The sequence below is a fragment of the Mus caroli genome, chromosome 1, assembly GCF_900094665.2.
Source record: "Mus caroli chromosome 1, CAROLI_EIJ_v1.1, whole genome shotgun sequence".
NCBI lineage: Eukaryota > Metazoa > Chordata > Mammalia > Rodentia > Muridae > Mus > Mus caroli.
In genome coordinates, this window is record NC_034570.1 from 167248734 (window position 1) to 167274300 (window position 25567).

The 25567-nt window shown below is 35.2% G+C and overlaps 1 protein-coding gene across 3 annotated transcripts in view; it reads right to left on the bottom strand.

Annotated features, from left to right (window-relative positions):
- The window catches only part of Akt3 (AKT serine/threonine kinase 3), a 235142-nt gene that overhangs the window by 173749 nt on the left and 35826 nt on the right, over positions 1–25567 (bottom strand). Inside the window, exon 2 of one of the 3 annotated variants that reach the window (XM_029481052.1) lies at positions 22471–22532. The exons of the other annotated variants lie outside the window; for them this stretch is intronic. The gene's annotated coding sequence lies outside the window, so the exon portion shown is untranslated. The remainder of the gene's footprint in view (positions 1–22470; positions 22533–25567) is intronic. 3 annotated transcript variants of the gene reach the window in all.

Below are 25567 nucleotides of genomic sequence, written 5' to 3' on the forward strand. Positions count from 1 at the left end.
TCTGTATATTTCTTCTGAAGGTAACTCTATTAAATAGTCATGAAACCTAAGCCAAATGAGTCCACTGTAATCCATGCAACTCTGGGAAACTGTTCATCATTTCTAGTTGACACAATACAATTATTATCTTCTCCCCCATACTCCATCCTCCTAACTATTAGGAAACAAGGGCAATGTTTATAACTAAATGTATGTAACGTCAAGGTTCAAGGTCTCAGCTCACTGTTTGAAAGCCTATTCAGAATACATCTCCTTTCCCTAGATCAAAGGCCATGTAAAGAGCTAGCTCCCTTTCAGGTGTCCAGTTTTTGTTTTTTTTTTTTTCTTTCTCTAAATTTACTTGTACTTTTTTCTTGAATATTCAAAATTTTCCCTCTGTATCTGGATGCCTGCTCCATAATCTATGAACATGTTCAACATGTTTCCACCTCAAAAAAAATCTCTCTGAACTACTGCAATCTACTTCCTTTCCTCTTGCCAAAATCAGTTCAAAGATGAGTCTATGCTTTTACCATTTCTTTAATACTCCTTCTTGCTTGAATCACTGACAATTTTCTTTTTATCACTACAATTTAATTGACAATAATTGGTTAGAGGTGACCAATAAACTTATCATTAGTGTTCTCTTTACACTCTTCTCAAATTGAGATGCTTTCTCTCTTGGCTTTGAAAGTGCACAGTAATTGTTCCTGTTCTTTCTAGCTCCTTTAAGACTCCTCTGCCTTCTCCTTACATAGCCTGAATCTAATATAGTATCCATACATACTTTAGTAAACTACAGGTGATGCCTTTTTTAAAGAAAGTAGCTCATTTAGCATGTGACACTTAATTTCCCTATTCATTTACCCCGAATTTATAGTCTGCAAACTTCTTAGTCCTCTTATTACCTTCCCCAAACTCTCCTACACGCATAGTATTTCAGAAGCAGAGCAAGCCTACTGTCCTTATCTTCCAAATCTTGCTATTCCTGGAAAATCCTGACTTTGAACATACTACTCTCTATAGAGTAGAGACAAGGGCAAGGAAACAGCTCAAGCAGTAACAAAGCTGTTTTATGGAATCTCCAGAGGTTATGTGGCCCCAGAAACTTCAGCTCTAGTATTATGTAATAAACTGACTTTGATTAGTCAATGTACAATTCACCCAAGCAACCCTTCACTAGCTCCAGTGAAGACAGGTGTCTGCTTAGCCTATCACAGTTGAGATGACTTGGTACTGTGTATAGGTCTGGAAAAAAAAAAAAAAACAAACTTTTTGGATGTTTTTTTAATTGATTTAACATGACTAAAGATATCTTTTACCTTAGGTACAATACCAATAATCACTGGCTGACACATTATTAACAGGTCTGGAAAATATAAAAACGTAAATAACTGAAGACATCTAAAATTGAGCATTTATGCAATGAGAGGTAAAGTGTTATGACACAGACATTTGAAAGGTTCTGAAACAACAATTCAACTTTGGTAACCATGAACTGTGCTTTCCAAACAGCTCTGACACTGAAATGAACAGTCTTTTTATTTGATGACACTAAGTCAGACTTTCTTGTGATCAATACTATAAATGTTACAGAAATTTTACACTACCCACATTCCTTATCTAAATTTCTAAAATGATAGATCTGTTAAATTAATTCCTAAACAATTATTTCTTAAGGATAATCACTTGCCACATTTTCTAAATATTACCTCAATTAACACAAGTCAGGTTCAGCATTTTCAGCTTTTTAACTTCTCAATGAAACAGTAACCTTTTAAATGTCAGAACCACATAATTAGTTTATGTTCCTTTAGTTCCCTGATAGCTCCTGGGTAATCTGAAAGCTTTGTTCCACAGCATTATGCACTAAATTGTTGTGAAATTTGAAGACAGTATCACAAACTTTCACTAAACTCGGTTAACATTTCTAACCATGGTTGGCTAACTTACCTCTACATCTAGGCCTAACAATCAAGGGAAGTACTAACCAAGGTGGGACCTTTGGCATTCTTCCTTGTTCCCCAACAGATCCTTCATTATATCTCCTCTTTAAAGTTATGTTTTATTTATGCCAGTTTCAAGTTCCTCCTATTTCTCCCACTTTACCATGCTACTTTGGTCAGCCTTAATTTGCCCAAATGCACGTACATGTGAAAACTTACTACTCCCTGATCTCAGCAGACAACAAGAATGCAAACAGCTTTTAAAGGAATGGGTGAAAAGATAAAAATTAAAATATCTTGTTTAACTTGAAAAAATTCAAGAAAATTTATTGAAATGAAAGTCAAGATTACAAAGTAAAACATTGACCTGGAAGGAACTCCTACAGAAGCAGACCCAAAAGCAGTAACTTTTCACTTCTGTGCAATTTCTTTCCTTCCCTTTTCTTGGATGTACTGACTCTCAAAATGTTCTGGTTTCATCAGAAATCACAGACACAGGATATCCACTTATACATTAATCCTAGGAAATCTTTTTTTTTTTTTTTTTTTTAGAGAAGTAGAAGCACGCTGTTCAGCTTGAGAAGAAAGTATCCTTGTGTGTTTGATAGTCATTCTGACCCTTGCACACCTTGTGCTGCTGCTCCAGTCTCTGTGGGCTCTGAGCTTTGCTCAGCTGATTTAGAGGGATTTGTTCCCCTGGAGTCCTCCATCCCCTCTGGGGTCCTCCATCCCCTCTGGGGTCCTCCATCCCCTCTGGGGTCCTCCATCCCCTCTGGCTCTAACACTTTCTATGGAGTTCCTTGAGCTCTGAGGGGAAAGATTTGAGGGAAACATGCCATTTAACGTTGTGTGTTTGATTGTTGTTCTTTTGTAAACCAATCTTGTTACGTTAACAAGATTAAACAGAAGTGAATGCTTCCTTGTAGAGCATATGAATGCTTCATCATGCAGTCCGACTTCTCAAGAACCCCACCGACTCTGCTGTCCACTCCAGAAGCTCCAGCTCTTCAACAGCCAGAAGCTTAGGCAGCTGACTGTGCTATCACAACAGGAATGCTGAGACACTACAGAGACCCTCTAAAACTAAGATGAAGATGCCACGGGGGCCTTTATCAATGTCAGTGTAACAATGAGTCTTCTTACGTTAAAAGCATAACAGTTAATTTATAATTTGTCTTGATTTATTGTCTATGTACTTATATGTTGTTCTTGACCCTTCCACTTCAGTGGAATTATAGAAATAGACTATGTAGGTCCTTTTGTAAGAATTGCCTTATTTCTGACTATTGTCCAACGGTATTTATTAAAACTGAAGTCTTACACTATAAAGAAGGTGCTAACCTGTATAGTGTATTATCACTTGCATGACCTTAAAGCGAATAATTTCTTCCATTCCTTCTAACATCAAATATTTAAAGTATATTCAATAAAAAAATTTATCTATATGTTTTCCAAATTCATTTGGCTTAAGTTTTATCAAATTTTTAATTATTATAATTAGTAAGAATTACATTAGTTGTTGAATTTATGTCTCTGTATCTCATTTTACTGTCAAGAGCAATACATGACCAACAGTGATGATTTTGCTTTTCACACTCAATGGACAGCTAGCAGTATTTCCATATATTTTTGTTTCTGCAGCTGGACGAAGGAGGAAACAGAGATATATCAAAGTCCACAAAACAGTCTCCTTATTCGGCTCAAGTGCTAAGATTAAGAAATGTATTTCATGGGGCTGGACACATGGTTCAGTGGTTAAGAACACTTGCTGCTCTTACAGGGGACTGGAGCTTAGCTCCCAGGAAACACATGGCAGTTCATAATCACCTGCTCACTCTAGTTTAAGAAGACCGGATGCCCTCTTCTGGGCACTGTACACATATGGCACTATACACATACAGACATACATACAGGCAAAACAAAATAAACCATTAAAAGGAGGAGGAAGATGAGGAACTCTCTCATGAGGGCAAGGATTCTGACTGTTTTAATTCACAATATTCCCAGAATAGCTTGCTATATGTGACAGTGGATAAACCAAACCCCAAGATGCATTATTACTTCTCACAACTTTGATGATATAAGCATTAAGAGTCATTCTGCTTTTGCAGAGGACGTAAGTTCAGTTCCCAATACCTACGTCAGGAAGCTTACCACTACAGCTGTGGTAGATTCAAAGTCTATAGCTTCTGCAGGCACTTACTCATGTATACTCATGTATATATAAAATAATTCTTCTAAATAATTGTATTTTAAAAGCAAGCATATATTGCATCATACTTCCCCAAAGTAACATGGTGGCTATGGCTGGGAGAAAGGGAGTGAAGGAAACAGGCAGAAAGGGTCAAAGAGTCAGGAAAAAAGGGAGGGCAGAAACACTACCGATGTCTGCTTCCAGCTTTCAGGTACCATTTTTGTACTTAAAAAAACACAAGTTTATTTATACTTATATATTTATGAAATAGATATCAGAGGTGGATGAAGAGACTGGGTAGGAGAGGGGCTGAGGAGGGGAGTAGGCTGTGAGGGAAGTTTGATGTAGGGAGTGCAAGGGAAAGAATGGAAAACAGAGAGGAGCAATCTCTAGGATATCTGCCAGAGTCCTGGGATGGGGGAGGGGGAAGAGTACCATGGTCTCTATGAGGATGAATAAATAAATTTCTTTTAAAAATCAGCAAGTTTATTTCTCCTATTAGTAAGAGTCAAAAGGTCTTATCTTAGTGTAAGTCTAAAGAATATATCAAAATAACAAGTTTTATAGAGTATTTCAGTAGGCTGTTCAGAGGCACAGTCCACTATGAGCAAATTAAAATGCTAGGTAAGATGATTCGGACAAACCAACTCCCACATAAGAATTACAAATGTATTTTATTGGTGCTAAAAATAAACAAAAAAAAAAAACAAGATTTTATAGCATAAATTTCACATCATTTAAGTTAGTGAAGACATCAACCCTTGAGCTTGGATTTTAGTACTTCTAGGGTGTGTGTGTGTGTGTTTCTGTGTCAATGTGCAAATGCGATATGAGGGTTAGAGAACACCCCTGAAAACCATTCTAAGGAACACTATCCACCTACACAATGAGAGAAAGGGACTCTCATTAGCCTGAAGCTCCTAAGTAAAGCAAGATCCAGAGATATTCCCATGTGTGCTAACCCAGCATTTGGATTGCAAGGGAACACCATCACACACAGCATTTTATGTGAGTTTTGAGAATAGAACTCAAGTCCTCATGCCTGCCCAATCTACCCAACTGCCCCCCCCAGCTTTTGTTTCCAGAATTTTAATGCCTTCAAGTTATAATAAAGATATAAAATCAAGCTTCTTTCCAAGTGTGGAGAGAAGGGGGAGGTAACTTAACTCAAAACATATAAATCTACATATGGTTTTCTATTACCATGCCTAGCACACAGAGCCAGTCTTCTTTCCAGGATTCTGCATTTGCAAAGTCATCTACACATTAAAACTTTTTATAATCCAAAATTCAGTAACATTCTAGCTGTTCTAAGAGTCATCTTTTACATGTAAAAAAGCAAATACTTTGAAAGCATAATAACCCCTGTATTCCCAGATGTGGATGGATGAGGTGTCACTCAGGCTTGCTTTCATTTATTTACTATAACCAATGCTATTGTTAAGTATGGTTAGTGCCACACTCTTCACAGTTTTGCTTTCTCTCAGTGACTTCATTGTTTAAAAGAGTCCCCACAATATAAGTTTAAGTAATAAAAATGTTTCTCTGTGCAAGAAAGCTGCTATAAAATACGTGTTATTTAAAAAAAGCTTCATTCAGTCATGACTTAAAAGTATTGGTGGCTATAAATTCAATGTCATGAAAATAATACTTACTAAATAAGGAGTCTTTAAAAGGAAACAAACAGGTAGTAATGTTATATATGATCAACTGACAAAACATAAAAAGAAATCTGAAGGAACCTGTCCCCTGAAATTCCTTCCAGAAGCAATGCTTCAGCATGCATGTGGAGTTTTTACAACACTGATAAATGAGTAACAAGAATCAGCAGCATTTAAAACTGGTACCTTAGGAGCTAGGACGCCAGAAGCAAGATGAGAAACAGAAATAACAAACCATGAAAACAATGCACCTTCAAAGATTTCAGAGGGTCACAGTTATCAGACAGAGCATAAGCTAAACATGAGTGTGCTTATCTTATGTTAATGAAGCTAAAGGTCTAACTTGGAGTTTTCATCAGTAAAAGAGAAAACTGTAAATAGCATGAGGTCTGACAACACAGCTCAGCAGGTACAGGCACTTTGGAGCAGGGCTGAAAACCTGAGTCTGATCCTTAGGACCCACAAGGTGGCAGGAGAGAACAGATCCTCTTACTAAACAAAATTTGTCCTCTGAATTGCTCATGTGAACTGTGTCCCCTAAAACATACAAATCAAATAAGTAAGCAATATGAAAGACAAGAACAATTGAGAACTCAAAAACACATGAAAAGAATTAACAGAGAAATCTAGTATCACATCAGACAACCAGAAAAAAGAGAAAAACTAAAGAAGCATAAAAATACCTTCAACAACAACAACAACATTAGGTCATAAAATGTAAAGTATATACACAAAAGATTTTTTCCCAAGTTTTTAATTGCCCCGTTATACAATATCAGAAAGAATACATCAGAAGTGTTAGTGGCAAAGAATTTCCTGGATCAATGAAAGGCATCTATAAATATCACTAACAAACACGAAACCTAGATGAAATGAAAAGGGAAAGAGGGGAAAAAGAAAAAGAAACACAAACACACTTCAAGTTTAAAAAAAAAACAAACAAAGAACATCTTAAAGAAGCTAAGGAATAGGATATTATCTCCCAAATACAGGACACGCTAACAAGCATCTTGGTCATGCAGTGCAAACTCAAAGGTAAAGGAATGATAGCTTGTGTGGGATTAACAAAGTAAAGACTGTCATAGAACTCTGTACTTGAAAAAAGAAACTTCAAATATTCAAGCTAAATAAATAACTTTTCATGTAAATCTAAGACATGAATGAATGAATGAATGAATGACGACAACAACAAACAGTACATGTACATACCACCATTCTGCCCTAAAAGTGAACTTCTGACATAAACACCACATTTGGATGAACCTATAAAACATAGGACAACCAAAGGGAAATACTCCGATTCAGCTTAACCACTTAAATACAATTTTTCATGCTAAGCATACAGCTCTGCCTGATACACAATTAAAAACTAAATACTACCTAGGAAGAGGTATCAGTCAGCTTAAAAATATTTCATCTACTTAGGGAAACAATATTAAAATCCTTAAAGAATACATTATGAAAGCATTTTAAGAAAGTAGTAAGTATTCTTTTGTTAAAGCAAAAGTTAAAGAGAATTTTAATTTCTTTATCCTGGAGTCTCTCTTGTTGACTCAACTACTGACTTTAATACGAATCTCAAAACTGTTCCTTAAGAAACTAGGTCTGCAGATGGAAGTGGTGACGCATGCATGTCTTTAATCTCAGCACTTAGGAGGCAGAGATGTGTTTATCTCTATGAATACAAGACCAACTTGGTCTACAAAGCAAGTTCCAAGTCAGCAAGGATGCACAGTAATACTCTCTCAAAAGAAGGAAGAGAAAAAGAAAAAATTACGACCCTAAGATATTTTTATAAAATCAAACATTTTATCTCAGATTACCTGGCAACTGGAAATGAATAAAATCAATTAGTCACTCCTATATTTCTAAAGAATATTTAGCATCTTCATAACAAATCTGAATTTGAGACACTCTGGCATGCATGTGAATCATGTGAAATGGATAGACCTACAATATGTTTATTCAAATCAATCTTTCATTCCTAGAGGGAAAAATAATCATTTATTCTCAAACTAGACTGTGGATCATCTGTTCTTAAAACTTTTCATGTCAACCACAAATATTAAAATGAAATCATAGACAGGGAGTTTACTAAATTTTAATTGCCTCCTTGGCACTCGTTTATAATGATCTGATCAAGCTAATATATATGCCATTTTATAGAGGTATTTAAGAAACAAAGAAGGATGTCAGAATTATCTTTTATGACTGAATGATATATAATCAATGATCTGTCTAAAACTGGCTACAAGTGCATGTGACAAACTGTTTCTATGTGACAGGATGTATAAAGCTCCATGGGAAGAAAGTGGACTTCTCCACGCTATTAGTAAGGCAGTCAAGCACTTGATCTCAAACCCTTTTTAGTTTTCAAATCCTTATTTTTCAGGCATAAGTTCATTCAAGACTTATAAATTTCAAAACTAACTCAAAATTAAACTATCTTAATGAATAAAAGTCATCTCCCATTCTTCATTTAATGCCACCTGTTAGCCATGCAAAAGGAAAAAATGCCATACTTTAAGGGAAAAAATGATCCAACTTATAACTTGATAATGAAAGCTACTGTAGCTCTATAGTTCTATTTTGCTCTATTTAAATGCTTGTTAAGTTTTGCAAAGTAAACAAGCCTGTTCAAGATTTTTGTCTCAGAAGATTCTTATCATTATCAATCTTATCATTTTAAAATTATTTAAAGTCTTCAGCTCCAGAATAAGTCTCCAAAGTTAATTTTTGAACTGATAATCTATTACATCAGAGAATTCTGCTGTATTTAAAACTGAGTTCTCAGATATTAATTGATGATCCGAACTGTACAAATTGTATCACTACGTGACTACTGCTGATGCTTTACTGTAACTCATCTCAAAGTTCGCCATGCCATTTGTCTACAGACTTGAGTTCACACCATGCTAGGTTACACTATTTCACCAGGCCCTCACTGGCTAAAAGCACATCAACTGACAGGGGAATAGCTTGCAACATATTTAGAATAAAGATTTTTACAATAGATGTTCATATCAAAATTCTTGACAGGATATTCAATTTAAATAAAAACAATTGTGTGGTACAAAAAATAGACCAATTTGTGGGCACTTCTAGACTTGGCTAGAATTTCATAACTATAGGCAAATATTTTAAATATATTTTAAAATACAATAATATTTGAACAATAGGTTTGAGCAAAACTGGAATTTTTTATATGTACTAAATAATTAAAGAATTTACCCATCATTTTCCTTTAAAGTTTAATATTATTTTTATTTCTGTTCATTTTTATTTATTTTAAATACAAATGCTACTTTTGCTTTGATTCATTTCAGAAGACTTAGAAGTTTATAACCTTTGCTTCCTTTTTCATTTTATCAACCTTAGCAGCAGAATATTGAGAAGTGAATAGAATCCTCCAATAGCTGGCTCTGCAGCACATATAAACTTCTTGCACTCTTAACTCTTACTTTACTTCTGGCATCATTGAATAATAGAAAATTCATACTTATATGCCACTTTACAAATGTAGCATTTTGGTAAAAATACAACCTTTAAAAAATAAAAAAATATATAAGCTATATGTCACTGTTAGGTAGACTTTAATTGCATAAGTCTTGTTTCAAAATACATTCTACAAAATATACACAGAATAGAATAGCATTTCAATAAACAAATGCCCAAAATAACTTCAATCCACAAATCTGGTTTATCAAGCAATATTCAAGAACCTTAGGTAGTAATGCTTAAAGAGCATAAATATGAAATTATCATACACTAAAGGGAAAAAGTTAACACCTAAGAAAGAACAAATATATCTATGCTGTCTTTCTATGGTACCATTTTTAGTTCTCATTCAAGGGTGATCAGGATGAAATGGTCAGTACAAGTCTCCATTCATTTGATTTATTTAAAACCACTAGCTAAAATATATGCATATACTGGAGTAAATGTATTTTTTAAAAAATGTAGCTAGAATGTATGCCCACTTAGAAGAGGAATAGATGTTCATAATAAACATTTTAAATATAAACTGTTAAATCCTGAAAACTGACCTCTGGAAAACAAAAGCAGTTTTAACATACATGGAAACAAAGAATGGAAATGAGAGAAAAGAGAGAGCAAAGTCTCTATGTAACTGGCTGCTCAGTCATTAGAAAGGTGCCCCCAACCACCATATGTTCCTCAAATATGCTATCACACCTACAATTTCATCATATGTCTCCCAAGAAATTAATTAGCTCTAACTTTTTCAACTTTGACAAAAACGTCTGCATCAGTCAGATTTCTAGCTGTTGCAAACATTTCAAAATTCAAAGCTTTCTTCAGCTTGTATTTAACCTTTTAATTACTATTAATCATTTAGCAACATTTAGAACAGCATTCATTAGACAGATGTCTAATTCTAGAATTTTGAATAATGTAAATTCATTTACACTTATATCTATTCTTGGCGCATATTTGCTTGGTGGTTTTACAAAGTAAAACTAAGGTTTAAAAAACATCATTTTACAGCTGTAGTAAAGAAGAAAATAACCAGAACAAAACAATAAATTCCCGTAACATCAGTTTAGATGACTTACAGTAATAATGATCTCAATGATTTTAAAATGAAGATTGAAAAATCCTATACTATGTATGAGGTATGTAACAGACTTTATAATAAACTACCAGTGATAGAAAGAACTGAGTCTAAGAAAAATATTTTCATAATATACCCATTAGCCATCAAACTAAAAAAAAAAAAAAAAAAATACACCACTCCATCCTGACTGATCCTAAACCAAAGTTAGGCTACCATCAAACATGTAAAGTCACTTTCATTTCCATCAATGTATATAAAATACATTGTTAAGCCTATCAATTGTTTCTTGTGAGTTCATTCTGAAAGTATTAGACTGTGGGATTCTAATCAATTTTCACCTTTTGCTAGTAATTAAGTACATATGAGCAATGAATGTGTTTCACAAATCTTTGCTCTTATAGTAAATGATAAATTATATAAAATATTAGTACTGCTAACTGCTAACACCCACTTATTCCTTTAAATTGAAGGGCATAGACTACAAAACTTGCCTTATCTTCTGTAAGGCCTCACAAAAAAATAACTGAATGTTCCTTTCAATTATTTCAGATAGCAAAGTAACATATAACCTAAAAATAATTTCTACTTTAAAAAGTATTAAAATTAAATTTCACTATTCTGACTAAAGTGAATGTTCAAATTAATCAGAATAAGACAGCCTTATAAACTGCCAATAATTCCTTGCTGATAATTCTCTTTCTTTTTGTAGCTACCCAGGTAAAAGTACAGTGATATGCACTATTTTTTAATGGAGAAGATTCTTAGTGGGATAGCAAGATGGCTCAGTGGAGAACACTGAGCCAAGCTTGACAGCGTAAGGTCCATCCCCAGGGACCACATGATAGAAGGAAGATCCATTTCCCATTAGTTGTCCTGTGGTCTTCACATGCACACTGCAATATGCATATATACATATACACATACAGTCAGTAAATAAACTTTTCCAAATTAAAAATTTAAAAAGAACTTTAGAAATATCAGATATCCTTTATGAAGTTTTTAATGGCCTCTGCAAAAAGCCAAAGAAGATGTCTGCCTCTTTACAATTCCTAATTCCATCTTTTAAATACAGAAATGGGGAAATGAGAGAGAAGGCTCAGCAGTTAGGAGCACGTGCAGAAGACCTGAGTTCTGTTCCTAGCACCCACGTTCCAGATGTGATGCTCTTTCCTAGCCACTGTGGACACTGCATGCCCACACGAAACACTTATATACCTAATATAAAACAATTTTTTTAACTAGAAATGATGCCTTATTTCTCTTTGAAATCCCTTAACCTATCAAGTCTGGCAAAAAAAGAATCCGATTATATTTTCAGTAGCAAAAGTGATACTTCAGAAATATCAGTATAGTAGCTATCAATATAGCAGAATCAAAATTTACAGTTCAGAAATGATCTGTATAGTATGTATGTGTACTGTTTCCAACTGAGGAAGGAAACAAGTGCCCATTCAAATTTAGTAAGTATTTATTAAGACCCTGCTGTGTAACAGTGAATATCTGGTTTAGATTAAGAAAGGAACAGTAACTACCTTGTCTTGACTACAGAAAATATATGGGTTTATAGAATCACAGAGAGAAATATATAGCCAACATGAGATTGTAAGTTTCCTTGAGGAGAAAAATTCCTAGAATTGGTAAAAACAAACAAACAAACACACACATTTATAAAATCAACAGCACAAAAGAATACCACATGCTTAGAAATCAGAAGATCTGGGCATTTCTAGCACAGTGGCCTAAAGAAGCCTAGTGACTTATCACAGGAAAGACAGAAGAGAATACATTAACCAAAAAAGACAGTTTCTGTTTTGAGGATGTAAATTTATAATGACCATGAGACAGTCATTAAAAGGCTTTAAATATTATACCAGAATATTTAAAGAAGTCAGTTTCTGTATTGGGAACTGCAGTTTGATTACTGAATGCCACTAAAGACCATGTTTTACAGGGCTTGTCCCCAGGTGGCACTACTGGTAAGTGTTAGCAAGCTCTAGGAACCTAATGACAAGTCCTTAGGTCAATGGGATATGTGTTCTCACAGGAGACTGTGGAATTCTAGTCACATTCTCTTTGTTCTCTACTTTTCCAGGTAAACAATTTCCTGTGCAGCCTTTTTCATCATGTAGGACACCCTGATCAGATGGGAAAATGAATGTGATTAACTCAGTCTCACTACAACCTTCCTCCTATATAGGATTTATGATAAGTTCTTTCTCTTTGTAAGTGCTTCATGTATTTTGTTACAGTGATGTAAAGTAACACACTACACTTGAAGAAATAGTTGGAATTCACTGATTCATAGGCAAAATGTATATTCAAACAGCAGAAAAAGCCAAGAATTTACAGACAGCCAAAGCAGCTCAGAATTGAGTAAGAAAGGGCTCTCTTCATATCTTATAGTAGCTAAGAAAGTCAATAAAATAGCACTCCAATGAAGAGATGCATCTGGAATGTAAAATATGAGGAAGTCAAGTAAGGTATCTATTTCAGTAGGGAACAAGTAAACAAAACCATAAAATTATGAGGTCCTAGTAAATTATTATTAGTTACAAAATGAGTATTTGGAATAAGAAGGATGCATAAACTATTTTCTTCTATCATTTTGTTTATATTATAATTGATGTTACATAATAATTTATTCTATAAGCATACTTAATATAGAGAGAAATACATATGTAAAAAAAATAGGAGTTCATTAATGAATAACTTCACTTTTACCTATAGCTTTTAAAAAATATTTTCATTTTAAAAGTTTAATGTTTAAAGAATGATCAATGTAGCATTTTTTTAAATTTTTGTCATTTGAAGAGAAATAAAATTTCCATATGAATATGTGTCAGTGATTAGATGGAAAATAGGCAAAAGTAGTAAGAATCTATGAAGATAAAGTAAGAGTGGCCAGGAACTAACCCATGTGGAAACTGGCAGTGACAGCATGGGCGCTGGGTCTACTCTCCTCTTTTCCTAAAGTATTTGTTTGAATGTTTTCTTAATAAATGGGTTTTCAACCTAACAGCAAACAGATACAACAGATAGTATCTACAAAGTTCTATGGTTATTAACCTCAGGTTGCCAAAAGGAATTAAACACAAGACTCTCTACATAGTGAAAAGTTGAAAAACTGACTTATAAAATAAATAAGCAGGAAAAAAAGCCTATATAAACAAGTACTAGAATTTAATTCTGGTTTCATGAAATATTTAAATTATAAAATATTATATTCTAAAATATAAAAAATATTTATAATCTAACTATGAAATACAAAATAATCTTTTCCCCACAAAAATTAAGATTTTTTTAATAATAACCGTTATTGTGTCACTTTAATTGTCCTTAGCAGTGGTTCTCAACTTTCCTAAAGCTGTGGCCCTTTAATAAGTCCCCTGTATTGTGATGACCTCACATAAAATCATTTTCACTGCAACTTCCTAACTTTAATTTTGCTACTGTTATGAATCACAATGCAAATATCTCTGTTTTCCCATGGTCTTAGATGAACCTGTGAAAAGGCTGTTAAACACATCCCAAGGGGCTGCAACCCACAGGTTGAGAACCCACTGGCCTACCTAAGCAAAGTCTTTATATGTAGTGACAAAAGAAAGCACCTGTCAGAGCTGACTGCATTTTAGCTGGTACCTATAATTGTATTCTTCCCAGTTAATTCACCTGAGTTACTCCAAATCATTCTTACAGTTTTTGCCTAAATATTATATAGATCAAGAAATCTACTTTCAAACCCAACTGTAGAGCAGAATGTAAACCTGTGTCTTCCTACAGAACTCGTTCTACCACAAGACTATTACAAGTAGTTTTGAGTTAAGTTCCAAACCACTGTTTAAGAACCAATTTACATTCTTTAAAGAATACAATCATTCATGATTTTAATACATTCCCAAAATTGTGCAATTACCACCATTGATTTCTGAGTTTTTCATCCTCTCCCTAGATAAAGAGAAGCACAAGTCACAAGAGAAGTGATAGAACAATGAGAAAGAATGAACACAAGGACAAGGCGGGCTGTGTGCTAGCTCACGCCTCTACTTCAGCACTCTAGAGGCTGAAGAAGGAAGGTTGCCCAAATTTCCAGGCCAGCCCAGGTTGCAAGAGGGAAGGAGGAGAAACAAAGTAAAACAGGAATACAGGAATATAGAGAGGGATTGGGGGTTGGGGGGGGGAAGAAAAATAGATCCCCAAGGACAGAGCCCCAGTTCCACAGAAAGGGCGTTGAAACCAAACCTCTTATATAAAGTAATCCAATGAAGAGCCTAACAGCTCTTTCCATAAGAGAGGCCCAAAGTTAGCACAAGGCTTAAATCCCACTGGGGGAGGTGGTATAACAATGCATTCACTGTGACAGGTCAGAACTGGAAGGAAAAAAAAAAGGACCTCACAAAATTGAAAAGCTTCTGTGAGGCAAGAGACCCTGTCAATAGGACAAAAGCGCAACCAATCGATTGGGAAAAGATCTTTACCAACCCTACATACAATATAGGGCTAATATCCAAAATATACAAAGAACTCAAGAAGTTAAAGACTCCAGAGAACCAATTAACCCTATTTTAAAATGGGGTACAGAGCTAAACAGAGAATTCTCAACTGAGGAATCTCGAATGGCTGAGAGGCATTTAAAGAAATGTTCAACATTTCCTTAGTCATCAGGAAAATGCAAATCAAAACCCTGAGATTCCACCTCACACCAGTCAGAACAGCTAAGTTCAAAAACATGGGTGACAACGGTGAGGATGTGGAAAAAGAGAAACACTCCTCCATTGTTGGTGGGACTGCAAGCTGGTACAACCACTCTGGAAGTCAGTCTGTTTTAAGGATTAGCCACCCAGAGTGTAATAGGGACCTGCAGACGGGGACAATCTCTGTAGAGCCCAGGTTCTCTGGGGAGGCAAGGCAAGCAGCAGCTCCTGGCACCCTGAAAGAGACGCTCCTAGAATGAGTACAGGAATGCTCACCTTGTTAACACTCCTTGGTTTTGTTTACTTTATTGGGCAGTTAGGGGGTTTTAGACAATCCTCTTTTTTCACCAACTTTCTAAGATCCTTCTCATTTCTTTTTCCCTTTTGTGTGATCTTTCTTCTTTCTTTTTCCCTACCTCTGTCCTTTAAAAAAAAAATTAATCATCAATGACATACCTTACTTTAGTTTTGTTGTTTTCCCCCTGTAATCAACTGACTCCATATATATTTCTGTATGTGTTTTGATTTGATGCTGCTGCTCTTACAAATTGTTTTCTCATCTGTGTGTGAGTGGCACAAGGAACTAAGCCACTAAGAGAAGCCTACTCAATAAGAATACTCTCAAAATAACCTGAAGATAGCCATCTAACAGATGTGAAAATTCCAACTCAGCATCACTGGGAACATGAAAAAGCAAGGCAAGATGAGTCCTAAAAAGAAAAAGTCACAGGCCTTCAACATAAGCCAATCCAAAGACAATGAAATACAGCAGATGTCTGACAGAGCGAACTTTACCTAAGAATCTATGGAAGTGCAAAAAGAATCAAAATAAAAACTAAAGCTATCTTTAAAAAAACTCGGGCTGGTGAGATGGCTCAGTGGGTAAGAGCACCCGACTGCTCTTATGAAGGTCCAGAGTTCAAATCCCAGCAACCACATGGTGGCTCACAACCATCCATAACGAGATCTGGCGCCCTCTTCTGGAGTGTCTGAAGACAGCTACGGTATACTTACATATAATAAATCTTAAAAAAAAAAGTTTCTCTCAAAAAAAAAACAAAAAAAAACAAAAAAAACTCTTCATTGAGATTGTAATAGAGTTCACCAATCTAGGAAAAGAAACAGCATCCAAGCACAAGAAGCATTTATAACCCTTAAGAGACATGACTACAGCTAAAGAACCTCTCCACAATGCTAAGAATACTGAAGCAAAGATATAATATGAAAAGTGATGCGAAAATGAGAACTCACTTATGAAGGCAAACTCATCAGAATTACATCAATTTTTCAGCAAATATCCTAAAAGTTAACTTTTTTTATTTCAAGTCTTGAAAGTAAACTGCTGACCAGAACTACTGTATCTAGCAAAATTTTCCTTTAAAATTGAAATAAAGATCAGCTAAGGAAAGGCTTACAGTAAGCAATTCCAAGCTACTAAGCCAGCAGCTCAGACAACACATACAAGGATCTAATACATAGAGAAGGCAGCCCGTCCCCAAAAGAGATGCAAGGAACGAATAAAAATGAAATAATGAAAGAAATGGAAATAGTAAATGAGCATTAGGAATGAATAATGCCCAACTCCCTGAACCAGAAAACTTCTTATATGACCAGAGAAAGAATAGAACAAAAAAAGAATGAAAAAACTTTGAGGAAAAAAATTGAGGGAACTGACAAACATCTCAGCAATAACCTATAAATGCTGCCTATTTCTGGATTAACTCACTGGATTAGAACAAAATCCAGGCCAGCAAAATGGTTCAGGTGGCAAAGGTTCCTTGCACTTAGCCTGATGATCTGAGTTTGATATTCAAGGCTCATACAGTACAGGAAGAAAATAAACTCCCAAATCCCATTCCCTGACTCCCACTGGTATGTGATAGCACATACATGCATGAGCAAGACACATGTGTGTGCATGCATGCATATGTATCCATGCACAAACACACAAAAAATATAATAATTAAAAATAATAGAGTATCTTAACTATTTCTATTTATTGTTTACAATAATCATACTTTATTGGCAAAGAAATACCCAGAGTGAAGGTAGAAAACTAAGTCCCACTATATCAAGCAAATGGAAGCTGACAAGCATGGGTGACTATCCTCATACCTGACAAAAGTTATCTCAAAATTAGTCAAAAGAAATAAAGAAGAGGCTAGAGAGATGGCTCGGTGGCTAAAAGTGATTCCTGTATAAGCACAATTGTTCTGAGTTGAGATCTCTAGCACCCATGTAAGCATACCTGGAACTTCAGTGCTGGGGGGAAAGAGTGGGCTGTGAGGAGAAACTGGATCTTAGTAGTCACCAGTGTAGCCAAACTTTGTGAGCTAGTGGGAGATGCTGCACCAAGGGAATCAGGCAGATCCATGGAAGAACAGCCCACTCTCCTCTACTCTCCACAGGCATGTACCCATGCATACATGTGCACATGGATACAACATTTTTAAAATAAGGAAAAAATAAGAAAATAAAGGTCATTATACATTAATACAGAAATAATAAAACTGATTGCAAGTATGTATACAACAGTCATTGGTATACCCTACTGCATAAAACAAACACAACTAGACAAAACTAACATGGCAGACAACTCTAAAACAATAATGACAGGTAATTTTAACTATCATCAATAGATAGTTCACCTGTACAAAACAAATTAACAAAGCAACTTGAGAGATCAACTATACTATAGATCAAATGGTCTTAACTGACATCTATAGAATATTCCATCCAATTACAGTATATATTTTTTCTCGGAAGCCCATTGGCCTTTACTAGAACAGACCATTATCTTAGGCTATGAAACAAACTTAAACAAATATAAAGCAAATCAGAATATTTCCTGTGTCATATCAGATCATAAAGGAATAAAACTAGAAATCAGAAAGAAACTACAGAAACTATACAAAGATATAGAGATTGAATAATATAATTCTGATTTATCAATAAATCATTTTTAAAATTAGGAAGAAAATATTTAGAAATCCCCAGAATAAAATCAAAATATAACTTACTAAAACATTTGAGATCCACAAGCCTCTAACTAAAGCAATGAAAAAGAACCAAATTAATAAAACTAATGGTGAAAATAGGCATATTACAAGATAAAATTAAATCTTAAGGCTCTTTAGGAAATAGTTCAAAATCATACATATCTCCAAAACTGGAAAATCTAAAAGAAAAAAATGGAGAAATTTCTACATATACACAACTTACAAAAATTAAACCAGAAACTTGAAAACAAACAGATCTATCTGTAATGAGCAACTAGATGAATAACGTCTCCCACAAAAGAAAGTCCAGTACTAGATGGATGGTCAATTCTGCAAGATCTTTAAAGAACTAACACCAAGTCTTCTTCAGACTATTCCATAAAACAAGAAGTGGAAGAATGGTACCAAACTCAGTCTAAAAAACAAGTATTATAAAGATATCCAAACCAGAGAAGGATGGAACAAAAAAAAAGAAAATTACACACTAAGTTTTCTAAATGAATATAGGCACCAACATTTTCTTTTTTTTTTTTCTTTTTTATTGTATATTTCCTTTATTTACATTTCAAATGTTATCCTCTTTCCTGGTTCCCCCCTTCTGGAATCCCCCATCCCATCTTCCCTCTCCCTGCTTCTATGAAGGTGTTCTTCCACCCAACCACCCAAACCCACATCCCAGCCCTGGATTCCCCTATACTGGGGCATCTATAAAGCCCTCACAGGACCAAGGACCTCTCCTTCCATTGATGCTGGACAAGGCCATCCTTTGCTACATATGCAGCTGGAGCCATGAGTACTCCTTTGTTGAATGGCTTAGTCCCTGGGAGCTCTGAGGGGTCTAGTTGGTTGATATTATTGTTCTTCCTTCAGCTCCTTCAGTCCTTTCTGGGTGGCCTTTCCTTCAGTCTCTGCTCTACACTTTATCTCCATATTTGTTCCTGTGAGTATTTTGTTCACCTTCTAAGAAGGACCAAAGCACCTACACTTTGGCCTTCCAACATTTTCAATAAAATACTTACAAAAGGAATTCAACAATTCAATTTCAAGATTCCCTACTAATATCAAGAAGGTTTCATTCAAAGGAAAAGGATGGTTTATAATATACAAATCAATAAAATAGGTCTTATACAACTACAACATGCAAATAGACTCAGAGACAGAAATCATATGATCATTTCAAATAATATAAAAGACCCCTTTTATAATAAAAATATTAAAATTAGAAAGAAAATAGCCCCAAACATAATAAAGTGTATATATAGCAAACATGCAGCCAACATTATACTAAACAGGAAAAAAATGTATTTTCTCTAAAATCAGGAACAAGACAAGGGCATCCGTTCTCCCCACTCTTAGTACAATGCTTCAATAACTCCATCATAGAAGGCAAGAAAAAATAAGAGACACGCAAAGAAAAAAGGGAAAACTCAAATTATTCCTATTTGCAGATATATAATCCTATACTTTATACACACTAAAAATGTGATAAAAGATCTCTTTGATCTATAAATTATTTTAGCAAAGTAGAAGTAGATAAAAAAAAAAAAGTCACACAAAACCCACTACTTTTTCTACATATTAATACTAAACATGCTGAGAAAAAAATAGGAAAAATGATCTCACACACAAAAGCTTCAAAAACAGTAAAATACCTAGAAATAAATATACCAAAGAAGATAAAAGACCTCTAGAACACCACCAAGAACTAGCAAACGAGATTACACCAAGTTAAAATGCAAGCCCCTAGTATGAAACGGTGTTTTGTATGCTAATTTTAAAATTAGTAAGAGAAAGAAAATAAAATTTAAGATAAAACTTCTTTATCTCTGTCATTCCAGCACAGTGAACAGCTGTTGGCCTCCTCTGTCCAACTTTATTCAGTGTATGCCAATAGTAAGTTATCTTACAGGCTTGTCTCCTTCCTAAACTGCCCTCTCAATGAAATCATGAACATGCACTTCTGTATATTCATCAGTGGGGAAAGGAACCTATGAACAGCACTGCACAGCACTGCAAAGAGGAAATACTTTATAACTCCATTAAATGAATATTTTCCAACTATAATACAAAATTTATATATTCAAAAGTGTCAATAAGTATTTTATTAATTCGTGCTCTCCTGATTCTCAAACACTGTAGTTCACATAAATTTTTTCTTGTCCAAAGCACAAAACTTGGAGGTAACTAGCATGCTTTAAAAAACAATCAATCACTTTGTCAAATGCATTCAGAAATAAAAGCTGGGGGAAAAAATCAGCACTCTTATAGGCTGATTTACAAAGTATGTAAAGAAATTTTTATGGGCTCACTAAAGACGAGAAAAGGAATAAAATTATTATAAAATTACTTCATCATAAGTCAAAAGCCTTTAAAGTCCGTAAGTGACAATTTCTCCAGTAGCCTCTTTTAGGAGGCCATTTGTCTCTCCAGGCTTCTTTCGGTTAATCTTTAGTATACTGTCATTAAGAATGCTGCAACCCAGCCAGGCAGTGGTGGTGCACGCCTTAAAGGAAAGGAGCAAGCAGCAACCCAAAATTTATACTGTCTACAAGAAATGCAAGCCCAGGGGATGGGGCAGAGACTGAGGGAATGGCCAACTAATAACTGGTCCAATCTGAGACCCATCCCATTGGCAAGCACCAATCCCTGACACTATTAATGATACTGTTTGCAGACAGGACCATGGCTGTCTTCTGAGAAGCTCCACCACCCAGCAGCTGCTCAAACACCCACAGCCAAACAGTAGGTGGAGCTTGGGGACTCTAATGAAAAAAATAGGAGTAAGAATTGTAAGTCCCAAAGGAACTCCACAGGAAAACCAACAGAGTCAACTAACCTGGACCCCTGGAGCTCTCAGAGTCTGAAGCACCAACCAAAGAACATACACGGGCTGGACATAGATCTCCCTGATCATATGTAGCAGGTGTGTGGCTTGGTCTTTATGTGGGTCTCAAACAACTAGAACAGGGGCTATCCTAAAAGCTGTTTCCTGCAGGTGAGATATGTTCTACTAGCTGGGTGGCCTTGTCTGGCCTCAGTGGGAGAGGAAGTGCCTAGCTTCCAAGAAACTTGAAGTGCCAGGTAGAGTGATGGGGGGCGAAGGGGGGGGGGGGGCTAACCAGCTCAGAGAAGAAGAGGAGGGAAGATGAGAGGATTATGGGAGGGGATAACCAGGAGGGAAGGCAGTGAGTAGGATGTAAAGTGACCAAGTAAAAAAATAAAATTAAATTTTAAAAAGATGCTGATACTCACAGGCTGACTCTGAGTAAAGGGTTTTAGAGATACAGTCACTAATATGTTTAAGAGGACTATAGCAATGTTAATTTCTTTCCTACATGGCAGTAGGTTTTCGTCAAGGGTTATACTAAAAAAACTGGCTTCTCTAAAATAATGTACCTGGTAACCAAGAGAAGTCAGTGTTTACATTTTACCGTGTGCAAATTGCTTGCATTTTCAAGAACTCCAATTAAGTGTAAAATAATTACATGTTCTAGTGTGCTTACTCACCTTTTCAAAGTTACTAGGGCTCTATTATGTTTATAACAAAACAGAAAAAAAGGGAGGATGTTTATGTTTATAACAAAACAGAAAAAAAGGAGGAGAAAAAAAAGGAGCAAGGTTTAGTTTGGAAAAATGCCTAGAAACATTTTCTTTTTCAGTATTATAATCAGCCCCATTTTACAAAAGAAACACCCTGTGAAGTAAAACAAAAACAAAAAACAAAAACAAAGCAGTAACTCATGAGTAAACCAGGAGTGTTTCAAGTTATGTGAACAAGCAGGCCTACTAGACTATCCACCACAGCTGGCCTGCTAGAGCTGTCACTCTAGCCCATGGGTGGGCTTTCCTTCCAGGACCATCTTTTCCCCTTTGTTTATATTATTGCTGTAAGGTTGAATTACTGTCCAAAATTCCTTTTCAACTTATATATTGTATAACATAGAAAAGTTGATCACTTTCCTTCTAAATGAAATATCATGATTATTTTATTTATGTTCATATAAATTAGAGACTTTAGTATTTTCTTTTAGTCTAGCTTGAATTCTGGTTCTAGAAACTTATTTGCTTAAAAGAACTGATTTTTTGCTACAGAACTAAATTTTTATTGAAACAGAAAAGTCCAAACCCCAATAAAATGATATATCTTTGACCACCGTCGCCAACAAAACATCTACTTTGGTAAATACTATTTGCTCACTGATGCTCCAAAATATTGGCTCTATACCAAATCACTACGAAATGCGAGAAAATCATAGCATATGTAGCAAACTAGGTTTTCCATGTAAACGTGCATTTAAAAGCCTTAATACCATCTACTGTTCTTTTAGTTTTCACTCAGACAATTTTAATGTCCAAATGTTTTACTCCTACTATTATAAAAAAGAACCACTACCAAGTTCTACCCCAAATTCTCAATCACTCACCCGCCCGCCATCTTATGAATCCTGTGCTTCCTCTCCGCCTGTAGGTTCCACCAAAGAAGACTCTATAAAGTAAATGTGAAGACAATTATTGCCAAATATGAAAGAACAGAGAGATTCTTCACAGTTCCAGAGAGGCTAATAAAATCAGCCTTTGACTAACTTAGAGAACAGAAAGTATAGATGCAAAGACTAGAAGTAGGAACAGATCATATGCACTAGTTTAAAAAATCTAAATATATCTAATGTAGAACTGTTCTAAGTCCATTAAAATAAATTTACAATATTTGTAGACATGTATCTACATGATACATATCTGTAAGTCAACTGATACATGAAGAAAACCTCTCAAGACCACATCTGCAACCTTGCTCTTCTTCCAATATTCTCCTTCTTAACTAATGCTGTCACAGACTCACTATCAAAAGATTTCTTTCTTCCAGTATCACAGAAGCAAAATTTATGCCAAGGAGAAATAATTAAAACAAACTGATTGGATTATTTTCTGTTTGAGACACAGTGTAGAATCCTTTCCATAAATTACTATAAAGGTAACGTGAGACAGTGTTGTACAAAGTTTATATACTGAAGTCCCAATCCTCAGTGTGATATATTTGGAAACTCTTTGGGAGAGGACCTTATTCTCATGAATAAGGTCCATGTGATAGAAGTAAATCCCTTGGGGACAGAAGAACCTTTTCTTATATTTGTATTAGTCCCCATTACTAACACAAAAGTCTCTAGGATCCCTGAAATTCCCCAAGTGAAAAGACTTTTGTATGTTAATCAGGTTATCAGTGGCTGGGGTCCCTACCTAGACAGCTCCATAATGCAGACTTGTTGCCAAAAAAGGTTGTTACTTTCAACCCCTCCTCATTCTCATGCTTTGGGGAGAAGGGATTATGAATTAACAGCCAGTAATTTAATCAATCACACCTAGATAAAAATGGTAGCGAGAGAGATGGTGAAATCATTCAGCAGTGAAGAGACACACTGCTTTTGCAGAGGAATGAACTACCTTTACAGGCAAATCCTCCAGCAATACTTTTTCAGGTAACCTCCGCCTGCCTGACAACTTAACTTCAGCCTAAGGGAGACCAGGCTCTGAAGAGGGATCCCCAGCCTTGTTGCTTCCATACTCTCGCTCAAAGAAAGAAAGAAAAAGGAAAAAAAATGATGTTTTTCTGTTCATAAAATAGATTTTGATAATAATCTGCTACACAGCAATAAATAATAAATTATAAATTCAACATAAGTTATCATAATAGGGATAACATAATCAAAACCATAAGACAGGTAAAAATGTCAATACTAAAGTAAAAAATTTGACATTATGAAAATAAATATGCAACAATAAAAGAAAAACCACAAACTGAAAGATATTTACCATTCAAGTAATATAATGGTTAATATCTAGAACACCAGGATTCCAATAAATAAGTTTTAAAACGACAAATTATTCAGTAATAACAACATGTGAGAATGGAGTATAAATGACAAAAGGGCAGTTACAAGAATAACTATGTGGTAATAAATAGGAAAAAGAATTAAGAAATCCCACCATTAACTAGAAAATGCTAATTTACACATTAAACAGCAAGAAGTTGAAGAATACAATGGTAAATGCATGAAAAAAAAAAACTGGTAATTTCCATAACTGCCTATGGAAGTAAACTGACAGGAATCACTTTAGAAAGCAATGTTCAAAACCCAGTAAAAGTGAAAAATGATCACATCCAATCTCCTAAAAGTTTTCTCCTTGGAACAGCAGATATTACATTGAAGCATGTAGAGCACACACAAAACAATTACCTAAACTGCAAAGTACTGACTGTATAAAAAGTGTTTTCTATCATTTTTTTTATTGTGTATGGCTGGTTTGCCTGCCTGTATGTTTGTGTACCATGTATATGCTGGGACCCACAAATGCCAAGAAGGACACTGTATCACCTGGAACTTGAGTTACAGATAACTGAGAGCCACCATGGAGGTAGTTGGAATAGAACCTAGGTCATCTAGAAGAAAGGCCAGTACTCTTAACTGCTGAGGCATCTCTCCAATCCTGTCTTTTGCATTTAATAATAGTGACTATCTATAGTAGTTTTCCAAGGGTCAAGAAGAAAAAAAATCAAAGTAACAATCACAGTGGTCTAGCCAGTACTATCACAAAACAAAGAAACAACAAAAACTGCCTCCCAGAGAGAGCTTCCATCTCCCATCTCTCTGTGCAGAAGGCCTGCAAGTTTCTCCTACATTACCCAACTCTTTATTTGTAGGGTGACCACCCTAAGTCCATACCTATATATGTGCCCTGAGCCTGTACCCTCATTTGACTGTGCCAGCTGAGTGGACAACTGGAAGCAGCTCCTGAAAGTAGTCTTATACAGTACCAACTAGCAAAAACTACAGTAAACAAGAGTGACTATAAAACAAAATTTCCTTATTCATTCTTTCCTTAGAATTATAAAACTCCCCGTGTCCATTCAAATACAAACTGAAATGATGGAGGAAATGATGACAGAGAAAAGGGTGTATGAAAGTAGAGTTAACCAATTCTTTTCATGTTGCAAACAGCCCTTTCCCACTAAAAAGCCTTATTAGTTTCATAGAATTTCTACCTCTGACCAGGTAAGTCTGAACCATAATGATTATCAAGATCAGTCTGAATTTTTTTCTTGTACATAAGATGAGAACCTAATGGAGAATTTTAATCAAGGGATCTGAATCATGATTTAATATGAACACATTAAGAAATTCATTGATCTAAGGCTGTCTTCTAACTCTCCTCACAAAGGGATATTCAAGAACAAAGTTATACTTTCATCTCCTGAAAATTCATATGATCTCTTTCTATATAGTCTCAATTTTAAATTCCAAAATGTACAAATCTGGAGGTGTATCAACACCTCCAGAGCAGGAATTCCCATATGACTATAAGTAGTAAGTTTCCTAACCTCTAGGTTTATCATTAGAGAGCATACGAGCTAATTAATGTAATAAAAATCGGTAACCTTCAAAAGCAGGATACTCAATTACTGTGCACCAACTAAGTACTTCCTGTAGTTGTATGGCCGGAACATCAATTGTCTATTGTATCCTT